Consider the following 12,056-nt stretch of genomic DNA (forward strand, 5'->3'; position numbering starts at 1 on the left):
TTTTTTTTTTTTAACTTTAATATTGTTTTAATCAAGTAATGTAGCTGTTTCAAACAGGACATTTTAAAGACAATTAAATAGAGCAAAGTAAAGGATTACTCTATTAGGACAGCCTGTGAGTAAACTCTTACGTGGATTTGAATCTATTGGAAGTTTGGCACCAGACTGAACACAGGCCTAAGCCAAAATTTCCTCTCTAGTGTGTATATTTAGAAGCCCTGAACATGTCTTCATTCAGATTAAAAGGGTAAAACAAAAGAAACAAAAACACACAAAAATCCAACCTCTATAACAGAACCTCAGTAGCTTGGGTATGCTGAGTTTAATTTTACCTAGGCCACCAATATCTCCTGTAGAATTTTAGATAACAACAACAAATTGGCCTATATCAAAGAATTTGGGCCCTGGCTGGTTGGCTCAGTGGTGGAGTGTCGGCCTGGCATGCAGAAGTCCTGGGTTCGATTCCCGGCCAGGGCACACAGGAGAGGTGCCCATCTGCTTCTCCACCCCTCCCCCTCTCCTTCCTCTCTGTCTCTCTCTTCCCCTCCCGCAGCTGAGGCTCCATTGGAGCAAAAGATGGCCCGGGCGCTGGGGATGGCTCCTTGGCCTCTGCCCAGGCGCTAGAATGGCTCTGGTCGCGACAGAGCAACGCCCCAAAGGGGCAGAGCATAGCCCCCTGGTGGGCGTGCCGGGTGGATCCCTGTCGGGCGCATGCAGGAGTCTGTCTGACTTGCCTCTCCATTTCCAGCTTCAGAAAAATTAAATAAATAAATAAATAAATAAGAATTTGAAACCTAGGTTAAGAGACGAATTTGGCCTGACCTGTGGTGGCGCAGTGGATAAAGCATCAACCTGGAATGCTGAGGTCGCCGGTTCAAAACCCTGGGATTACCTGGTCAAGGCACATCTGGGAGTTGATGCTTCCTGCTCCTCCCCTCCTCTCTCTCTCTCTCTCCTCCTTCTCTCCTCTCTAAAATGAATAAATAAAGTCTTTTAAAAAAAAAAAAAAAAAAAAAAAAAAAAAAAGCCCTGCCCGGTTGGCTCAGTGGTAGAGCGTCGGCCTGGCGTGCGGGGTACACGGGTTCGATTCCCGGCCAGGGCACATAGGAGAAGTGCCCATTTGCTTCTCCACCTCCCCCCTCCTTCCTCTCTGTCTCTCTCTTCCCCTCCCGCAGCCGAGGCTCCATTGGAGCAAAGATGGCCCGGGCGCTGGGGATGGCTCCTTGGCCTCTGCCCCAGGCGCTAGAGTGGCTCTGGTCGTGGCAGAGCAACGCCCCAGAGGGGCAGAGCATCGCCCCCTGGTGGGCAGAGCGTTGCCCCTGGTGGGCATGCCGGGTGGATCCCGGTCGGGCGCATGCTGGAGTCTTTCTGACTGTCTCTCCCCGTTTCCAGCCTCAGCAAAAATACAAAAAAAAAAAAAAAAAAAAAAAAGAGACGAATTTGCAGAAACTTTTTCTTTGGTGTGACAAAGCACATTCCTTCCAGATATATGACTTCGGCTTCATTCTCATCAAAATCAGAGGACAGGTATAAATCAATTCATCTCCCTCTGATAAAATTACTAGATTTTAATTTCTTATATCAAGCTAACATTTTATTATATCAAATGTTTGTGTAATTTCAATGTGAAAACGTTTACACAGATTTGTTAAGGTCTCATGTAACCTTAGATCACAAAGAAAATCAGAGAGGTGAAGGATGAAAGCCCACGCTCCAAACAAAACCCCGCTGGGTGTCTTGTTCTGAAAATGATTTCTCAGACGTAAGAAAGAACCCGTAATAAGTGCGTTTAGATCAGCCAATTAGGCAAAGAACTCACGAGGAAGTTATTTTCAAATCTAAAGCCCAAGATAGGCTCAGCCAGGCCCTAGTCACCTGTATTCAGTGGCCATCAACAGACTTCGTAAGGGTCTGACTAAATTCAATGTGAAATGAAAAACACTCCCAAGTCTTCCCCCAAAATATAGGCTGACTTAATCAAGAAGTATAATTTTACCTTTTCTTTTTAAATAAGACATTTTGAAATAAAAAAAATCAAGTTTCAGATACAGCAATGCTTATTTTAGCAAGATAGAATAAAAACCTATGTCCAAATGTAAAAGGCATTCAGGAACACCCCATAGTATCAGAGAAAATCCACACTGAAGATACAATTTGAAAATGTCTAAACATTTTTAAATCGGAAGTTAAACCATAAAAGCTGGGAAATGCTGTTGTTGCTAGAGATCAAGTGCACCTTTTTCTTCTTCCCCCAAATAAAACCACAGAACTTACTATTTAATCATCCCCCAATGCTTGAGTTTTCTCTCAGCACAAAGCAACAGCTACATACAAATAAAATGCTTGTCAATGTAATAAAATTCCCCTGGCTCATCCAACTTGCAAGGCACATGACTTCAAAGAATACAATTTGGGGCAAGTATAAGTGAACTGAGGGGAAAAAAATCAAATTCCAAAACCTTCTCTTAAAATTATTTATAGGACACTCAGGTCTTTTTTACTCTTAGGAAGATCAAGGTGTTGCACTGTCCACCTTGGCATGGTAAGAATATACATTACCAGATGCCTATTTAAGGGACTAGAAATAAGACTTAAGAAGTACTTTATTTCTTAATGGCTGAATAAGATAATTACATATAAATTTGTTTACATTCTGCTAAAGACCTCCTTATAGTCTCAGCACTTAACAGGCTCCAGAATCTTATTAGGTTAAATGATGGTACAATGTTTTAAAAAGGAGCCAAAAATTTTAGCTAAGTCATTCAGAGCCAAAAATGTGAAGAATGACCAAAATCAAATCTTTATTTTTATAACTGTATAAATGTGATCCAAATGTGTCCACCACTAATTTTTCAAAAAGAAACATGCTATAAATAAGCTAACTACATCAGCTCACTGATATGTGTATGGACTCCCAAGATGTCTCATTGGGCTTAATTACAGACCACTCACAGCAATACATTTTTAGCAGAAAGTGTAGCATGATGTTAAGCCATTTTAGCTTTTGCACATACATGTTGCACTTCTGGCTGATGATGCAGAAAGATTCTCAGCATTACAGTTAAGCTGGGCTGCACCCACCCCTTTAAACGGCATCAATATCAATGTCATCATCTTTGTTGTCAGACTTCACAGCTTCAACTTTCGGTACACTGGCAGTCTTCGAATACACCACTTCAATATTCTCATCTTCATCATCTTCTTCACCACCAGAAGATTCCTCCTCTGCTTCCTTCAACCACTTTATAAATGGTTCTGCTTTGACACGAATCTCTTTGGCAAGTTCTTTTGAGACGTATTTCTTTGAGGCCTTTTCCGACCAGCTGATGATAACCTCTTCCTCCAGAAGGTCTGCGTCATACATCTCCTTCAGGATGTGCGGAATCTTTGAGATGAGCTGAGCTTGATGCATTGCTACCACACACTCCAAACCATGAAGGAGGTACCATTGAGCTTTTTTGTTGTTGTGACAAAATTGTAGGAAATGGGGCCTGTATTTCTTAATCTGTTCTCTAATTTTCTCATTAAAAAGAACTTCAGTCAGAACAAGAGGGCCCATAGCTTTTACATCCAGCCTTTCTGCTTCAGCAACAATTTCTTTATCAGATGAGTCAATAATACCCTCTTCTTTCTTTTTCTTAACAAAATCAAACAAGATATTGGCCCGTTCTTCAACAGTTCTTTCCAAATCATCACTGAGTGTCAGGACTTTTGCATGGTCACTGATTTCATCCATTCTGCGTCTTTGAGCTTCCTCGGTTGTATCCTCACCCCAATCCTCCTCCTCCTCTTCTTCCATAGCATGTGGAGGAGGACTGATTTCATTTGGTGGGGGTGGGAGTGGGGGTGTCTCACTGCTGGACACAGAGCCATTTTCCTTGTCTTTGCCCTTCCTATTTTTTTTTCTCCTTTTCTTTCTTTCCTGTACCACTGTCACTTTTCTCAGGTGGGTTTTTGAGAATGAATGTGTAGAGTTTATGATGTGTGTCAAGCATGCCTCGATAACCACAGGCTTTACAAGAATTACCTATTGTTTGCTTCTTTGGATTGACATGCAGCTCCGTTTCAGGATTCTCACACTCAGGACAGAGAACAAATTTTTTAATGAATCCATCCAACATGTCTTGCAGCTTATTCGCCTCATGAGATCCATTGACAATGTAACGGTCATTCTTAACATCAAACTGGGTCTGTGCTCCCAGCTCACAACCAAAATATTTGGTGGGATACGTTGGAGGCCGATTAAGTGCCTTTGCAACGTCAACCATGTTGACTATAACTGTCTTGGTTCCGTTTCCTTTGCCCTCAACCTTGGCAATCTTGTAGCGATAGAACTGGTCTGACACACTGCGGCTGACGTTGACAGACATTTTGGCTTATTAGTGGCTTTATCAATAAGATGAAGAGATCTTTGATTGCAACTTTTTGGTATCTTCTGTCTGGAGAAGAAGGGATGACATAAACGACTGCAAGAGTTCTCGGTCTCTGACATGAAAAAGTTTTCGCCGCTGAGGCTGTAAGCTTCTTGCTTGTATGCTGTTTCCCCAATACAGGTACCAATGGCTGCGCAACAGCTCGTTTTCGTCAAATAAAGACATAAATCCAACGCTGCTCGCCCGGGACTGGGATGAAGTGAGGCGCGTGGGAACCCAAGTCCGAGGAAGGGCAGTGGAGAAGCGCAGCGAGCAGCGGCTGGGCAGGCGCCCCCCAGCAGCGGGGAGGGGCTGTCCCAGCAACGTCCGGGGTCCACACCCTTCAGCGCCCGGGGCCTGACGACCTCTGGAATGTTCTCGCTCTGAGAGAGACCCCTTCTTATATTGCTTCAAAATCCTTCCCAGAGATGTCTCATTCAAATCAGTGTCAATAGCTATAAGACAGTAAGGTATGAATTTCAGAAAGTAAAAGAAACTATAAGGAAGCAAGAGTAGTAGTGTCAATGTAAAAAAAAACAAAAAACCAAACAAACTTCCAAACCTCTAAGAATCTTTATGAGTTTATTTGAACCAAACTGTTGACAATTGCCGGGAAGGTAAGTCTCAAAGTTGAGAAAGTGCTCTGGAAAATGGCAGTTTCACCACTTACTTTAGACATCAGAATCAAAGGGGAAGAGGTATGGGGGTTACATGAAATTGGCGATAGGTTAGGGAGGCTGCAGAAGGCAAAACTGGAAAATCTCAGGGACTGGGTAAAAAGTAAAAGTGTATATGCTGAAACTTCTTTACATAAGTCAGAACCAGACAGTAACAGTTAATGGTTCACATAACAATAACAATGAGGGGTCTATTGGCTTCTGTTGGTGGGGGGTGGAGAATATCTGACTCATTTACCTTCCAAAGGTGTGTTATCAGGTACATTATCATAGATGCAAAAGACAGCGGACAGGCATGAGTAAAAGCAAACATTTCTTTTGTTTAGAGAAAGTTCTTCCCTATGACATGACTACCCACCATGAACTGCTTTTAGTGAGAAAGGTTTGATTTAGACCATCCTGTATTTACCTTAGTTTGCTGAGTTCCCAAGGCCACTGTGTAGCATTTTCCCTGAGCTTGTCAGGTTAAGTTAGTGGCCACATCTTGATTTATTAAAAAAAAATTTTCTTTTTTTTTTTCATCCATAATAGTAAGGATGTGTGATGACTTCTGTACAGAACATTTCTAAGTAGGTATTGAATTGTATGAAATTTCCAAATTTGACCATATTTGGCCTATCAATTTCATATTAATTTTATACAGTTCTGTAAAGCCAGTATCTGTGGCCACCATCACAGCTGCCTAGCCCATGCAGGTTCGCATTTGATTCAAATAGATGGTAATAAAACAATGGAGCCAAGAACTGGTGGGCCATTACCTTTAATCCTAGCTCCCACCCAGAGGGCGAGGAAATACACACACTGGGCTCCAAAACCCACTCATTCAGAGCTCACAAAGCTACTGACTCATCCAAGTATTCTTAGAATCAAAGGTTTCTACCTCACCAGCCTTATTCACCTCTGTTCCCCATCTACCTCTTCAAACTTTCTGCACAAACTAGCTTTCCCTTCAGCACTCCACCATCTTGGCTGCCTCTCCTCTGCAATGCTAATTTCAGGAACCCAGAGAAAGAGAGAGAGAGCCCCCCCCCCATCTCCAATATTTTATTGTTGTAAAGTAATGTACCTTAATTCCATGGTGTAGGGCAGATAAAATATTATGCTCACTTTGTTAAAAATGGTGCTACCCAAGTGGAAGCCCTTCGCCCCGGTGATTTAATGTGTGTTGGGGGCGGGCTGTGGGCAGGCAGGATCCTTGTAGCCTAGGGCTTGTTTTGTTTTTTTTTTTTTTGTTTGTTTTTTTTATGTGCCTTGACCGCGGGCCTTCAGCAGACTGAGTAACCCCTTGCTTGAGCCAGTGACGTTGGGCTCAAGCTGGTGAGCTTTTGCTCAAACCAGATGAGCCCTCTCTCAAGCTGGCAACCTCAGGGTCTCGAACCTGGGTCTTCTGCATCCCAGTCTGACGCTCTATCCACTGCACCACCGCCTGGTCAGGCCTGGGGCTTGGTTTTAGGACTAAGCCTTTCCCAACCTTTTTGATGTGGGGTGGTGCAATCCCATCATGCCTCAGATAAGTGACTTTGTATTAGAGACTTCCCTATTTTGTATTTTGGATTAAAGGTTTTGATTTCTGCACTATAAAGTGGGGCAGACCAGGAGCTTGCTCTCTTGGTTCCTGAGATTATCATTAGAGCAGAGAGCAGAGAAAGGCTATGTGGAGGAGAGGAGAGAGGTAGCCAAGATGGCGGAGTGCTAAAGGAGAAGCCAGTTAGTGCAGAGTTTGTGCACAGAGAAGGAGATGGGGAACAAAGGAGAATGAGGCTGGTGAGGTAGACACTTTTGATTCTAGAAGACTCGAGTAAGTCAGTAGCTTTGTGAGCACTGAATGAGTGGGTTTTGGATGCCAGTGTGAGGTTGTTTTTTTTTGTTTTTTTGTGTGTGGGTTTTTTAAAATTTTTTATTTATTTATTTATTTATTTATTTATTTATTTATTTATTTATTTTTTACAGAGACAGAGAGTGAGTCAGAGAGAGGGATAGACAGGGACAGACAGACAGGAACGGAGAGAGATGAGAAGCATCAATCATTAGTTTTTCATTGCGTGTTACAACACCTTAGTTGTTCATTGATTGCTTTCTCATATGTGCCTTGACCGTTGGGCCCTCAGCAGACCGATTAACCCCTTGCTGGAGCCAGCGACCTTGGGTTTAAGCTGGTGGGCTTTTCCTCAAACCAGATGAGCCCGCACTTAAGCTGGCGACCTCGGGGTCTTGAACCCAGGTCCTCTGCATGCCAGCCCGATGCTCTATCCACTGTGCCACTGCCTGGTCAGGCCCAGTGTGAGTTTTTACTTGCCCACCGGGTGCAAGCTAGGAAGGATTAAAGATGATGGCCCAACAGTTTTTGGCTCCATTTTTTCTTTATCCACTTTATCCAATGCGAACCTGCATGGACTGGGTGGCTGTGATGGTGGCCCTGGCTACTGGCTTTACACACAGGTTATGTAGAGACACCAAGGCAGGATACAGAAGAATTTTTAAGAGGAGATTTATTAATAAGCCCGCTCCATATGACATACATGGGGTATAGCTAACCCAAATTGTGTAGCCTCAAATATAACTCTGAGGCTAGTTATATACACTTGAACACATACAGGTTGGGGGGGATGGAGAGAGGGGGCTTACATGATGTCAGAGGATAAGTGTTTGTAAATCACCCATTAAGGAGAAAGAAAGAGGAGAGGAAAGGGCTAGTTAAATCTTTCTTCCCTCTCCAGCATTCCTGGCTAGCTATTTACCTTCTTCCTCACAGGTGTGGGGGAGAGAGGGGGTCCAAGTCTCCTTCCTCCTTCCATTCAAAACCTAGTACAAAAACCTCTCTATTTACAATATAATATAATAGCTCTTTCTAAGCATGAATGCAATCGGCTATCTTGTGTTGGTGTAAATCACACACAAATATAAGAATTATATTTACAAAATCTCTCTGAATGCTTGGCCTAAATCATAAAATGCCTTTTAAGCCTCTTAGTAAAAGGGGGTTTCTTATCTCAGTACATAGTATGTCCTTGTAAGCCAGGAAGCTCCCACATTCTTCTCCCTCCATTCTCCACAGAAAGGAGGGGGCAAGAAATCTGACTTTTCTTCTTCAAAATGGTGTTGCCAATACTAAGTTGTTTGGTACCTTATTACATTATAGTGTAGAAATTAAAGCCTTTAAGTCAGTGTTGGGCAGATAAAATATATTTTGCTCACTTTGTTAAAGATGGCACTGCCCACGAGGAGGCCGTCACCCAGGTGATATTAATGTGTGTTGGGAGTGGGCTAAAGGCAGGCAGAATCCTTGTAGTTTGGGTCTTGGTTTTGGGATTAAGCCTTTCCCACCCTTTTTGATGTGAGGTGGTACAATCCAATCATGCCTCAGAGAAGTGACTTTGTATTAGAGACTTCCCTATTTTGTATATTGGATTAAAGGTTGTGAAGCTACACTATAAAATGGGGGCAGAACGGGAGCTTGCACTCTTGGTTCCTGGGATGATTAGCATGAGAGAGCAGAGGGAGCAGAGCAGAGAGCAGAAAGAGGCCATGTGGCCAGGAGAAGCAGCCAAGATGGCGGAGTATTGAGTGAGAGGCCAGTTTGTGCAGTTTGACACTGGAGAAGGAAGGAGATGGGGAACAGAGGTGAATAAGTCTGGTGAGCTAGAAACCTTTGATTCTAGGAAACTCGGATAAGTCAGTAGCTTTGTGAGCACTGAATGTGGGTGGGTTTTGGAGCCCAGTGTGTGTTTTTACTTGCCCGCCGGGTGCAAGCTAGAATTAAAGATGACAGTCCATCAGTTCTTGGCTCTGTTGTTTCTTTACTGACTGTCCGAATCCAATGCGAACCTGCATGGGCCAGGCGGCTGTGATGGTGGCCGTGCCTACTAGCTTTACAGTCAATATATAAATAAGGAAGTCTCGCCTGACCAGGTGGTGGCGCAGTGGATAAAGCGTCAGACTGGGACGTGGAGGAGCCAGGTTCGAGAACCCAAGGTTGCCAGCTTGAGCACCGGCTCATCTGGTTTGAGCAAAAAGCTCACCAGCTTGGATCCAAGGTCGCTGGCTTGAGCAAGGGGTTACTTGGCCTTCTGCTGAAGGTCCGTGGTCAAAGCACATATGAGAAAGCAATCAATGAACAACTAAAGTGTCGCAATGCGCAATGAAAAACTAATGATTGATGCTTTTCATCTCTCCATTCCTGTCTGTCTGTCCCTGTCTATCCCTCTCTCTGACTCTCTGTCTCTGTAAAAACAAACAGAAAATAAACAAATAAGGAAGTCTCTGATACAAAGCCACTTATCTGAGGCATAAATGGAATTCCTCATAAGAGTGCACCATCCCACATCATGCAACAGTCAAGGGTGTGTGGAAAAGCTTAGTGTTGAAAAGATCTTAGTATTAAAAGGGTGGGAAAGGCTTAGTCTTAGGCTATAAGGACCTTGCCTGCTTACAGCCTGCCTCTCACACACAATGCAAACTATAAGCAAGCAAACATATACATCATATTTGCAAAGTTATTTGACCCACAAGTTCCATATAACTATTGGAGAGTAATAGAGGTTGAGAAACCCAGAATAATCCAGTGCATTTTGGGTGGGAAAACCAGTTTAAAACATAGCTGTGCTAATCACTAATTTAGTAATTATGTACAAGCTTCCAATTCTTGTTAGATCTTAGTTTCCTCAGTTGTAAAATGGCATTGTAAAGCCAGTAGCCACAGCCACCATCACAGCTGCATGGCCCATGCAGGTTCGCATTTGATTCAGACAGATGGTAACGAAACAACAGAGCCACGAACTGGTGGGCCATCAGCTTTAATCCTAGCTTGCACCCGGCGGGCAAGTAAAAACACACACTGGGCTCCAAAACCCACTCATTCAGTGCTCACAAAGCTACTGACTTATCTGAATTTCCTAGAATCAAAGGTTTCTAGCTCACTAGCCTTATTCACCTCTGTTCCCCATTTCCTTCTCTCTGCACAAACGCTTCTCCTTCAGCACTCCGCCATCTTAGCTGCTTCCCCTGGCCTCCTCCACGTGGCCTTTCTCTGCTCTCCTACAGCATGGGCTCCTCCTAGAACGTAATCACTCTTCCTCCAGAACAACGTGATCTCTTTTCCTTTTAAAACCTTTTGAAACGAAAGCCCTCCCCCAACACACATTAATATAATCACGCACATCCCAAGCAAGAAGGGCAAATAATATTATCACCTGGGCGATGGCCTTCCACATGGGCAGCGCCATCTTTAACAAAGTGAGCATAATATACTTTATCTGCCCAACAGGCATTATGCCCTTTTTGGAGGGTTGTTGTGGAGATTAGGTGAGCTGAGAACTTAACTCTCTAGCCCATTCCTGATACTCAATGAAAGTAGTTCCCAATCATCTTGTGCAAATGTATGGCCAGTGGCTGCTGCCGTCATGGTCATGCTGGTTCCAATTGAATTTGGAAAGACAGTAAAGAAACAATGGAGCCTGACCAGGCGGTGGCGCAGTGGATAGAGTGTCAGACTGGGATGCCGAGGACTCAGGTTCGAGGCCTGAGGTCGCCAGCTTGAGCGCGGGCTCATCTGGCTTAAGCAAAAAGCTCACCAGCTTGAACCCAACGTCACTGGCTTGAGCAAGAGGTTACTTGATCTGCTGAAGGCCCGCGGTCAAGGCACATATGAGAAAGCAATCAATGAACAACTAAGGTGTCGCAAAGAAAAACTGATGATTGATGCTTCTCATCTCTCTCCGTTCCTGTCTGTCTGTCCCTATCTATCCCTCTCCCTGACTCTCTCTCTGTCCCTGTAAAAACAAAACAAAACAAAACAAAAAAAGAAACAATGAAGCCAAAATATGGTGGGCCATTCCTTTCTTAGTCTCGCACTGGCCAACAAGCAAACACATAGGGAAAACACTTCCCTCTCACTCAGGGCTCCCAAAGCCCTGACACATTATCCGGTTCCACAACTAGGAGAATCTTCTCTAGTTTCTCCTAGAATCAAAGGCCCCACCAGTCTCAGCGAAGCTCTCAAAGCCTCTCAGCTCTGCTTCCCCATCTGCACACCTACAGTCTCTCTGCAAAAACTGGCTTCTTCAGCAATCTGCATTCTCTCTCCTCTCCTTGCAAAACTGGCTGGGGCCCACAAAGACCCCTCTTCCAGCAAACATTAGCAAATCAATGACCCCTCCCAAGCAGGAATGCAATCCACAATTTGCAATCAACTGCCCTGCTCTGAGGGCAAGCACACACTTGGCTGCCCTGTGCCATTTAAAAAAAATTTTTTTTTTACTTTTATTAATTTTTAGAGAGGAGAGAGAGTGAGAGAGAGAGAGAGAGAGAGAAGGAGGAGGGAGGAGCAGGAAGCATCAACTCCTATATGTGCCTTGACCAGGCAAGCTCAGGGTTTTGAACTGGGGACCTCAGCATTCCAGGTCAATGCTTTATCCACTGAGCCACCACAGGTCAGTCCTTGTGCCATTTTTTTAACAATAAAAATGAGCAAACTAAAAAATACAAATTTTACAAACTCATTTGCCAAACAGAAGTATATTAACATCTGCTTGTCTCAATCTGCTTATCTTCAAAATAGGCAAAGCAGATAAATTCAGTATGGCTCAGAGCTTATGCTCATAACTACTATACTATATGTAAGACCAGTAGTCACCACTGTCGTGGCCATTCACATGCAGGTTCTCACTGAATTCGGGCAGATGATAAAGAAATGGCAGAGTCAGAGGATGATGGGCCATTCTGTTTATTGGTGTCTCACCAAGACAGGCAAGCCACAAGAGAAGCCAAGGGGAAAGCAGAGAACTTGCTTTTCCCATAGAGGGCAAAGGATCAGGGAGGCCTCTGCAATGCTAATAGTAGGAACTGAGAGAAAGCGAGTCCCCAGTCTGCCCCATTTTATAGTGTAGAATCAAAACCTTTAAGCCAGGGGTCCCCAAACTTTTTACACAGGGGGCCAGTTCACTGTCCCTCTGACCGTTGGAGGGCTGGA

At 43.9% G+C, this 12,056-nt stretch overlaps 1 long non-coding RNA gene and 1 pseudogene across 1 annotated transcript; both read right to left on the reverse strand.

The window, feature by feature from the left end:
• Positions 1-1,568, reverse strand: LOC136388743 (uncharacterized). Its single transcript, XR_010748212.1, has 2 exons — positions 1,437-1,568; positions 1-416 (listed from the first exon to the last, which is right to left on the reverse strand). It is a non-coding gene; the product is annotated as an uncharacterized lncRNA (long non-coding RNA).
• A 1,017-nt stretch (positions 1,569-2,585) lies between these two features.
• Positions 2,586-4,791, reverse strand: LOC136392311 (eukaryotic translation initiation factor 5 pseudogene; annotated as a pseudogene).
• Positions 4,792-12,056: the final 7,265 nt, after the last annotated feature.

This window comes from Saccopteryx leptura, chromosome 1, assembly GCF_036850995.1.
Source record: "Saccopteryx leptura isolate mSacLep1 chromosome 1, mSacLep1_pri_phased_curated, whole genome shotgun sequence".
Taxonomy (NCBI): Eukaryota; Metazoa; Chordata; class Mammalia; order Chiroptera; family Emballonuridae; genus Saccopteryx; species Saccopteryx leptura.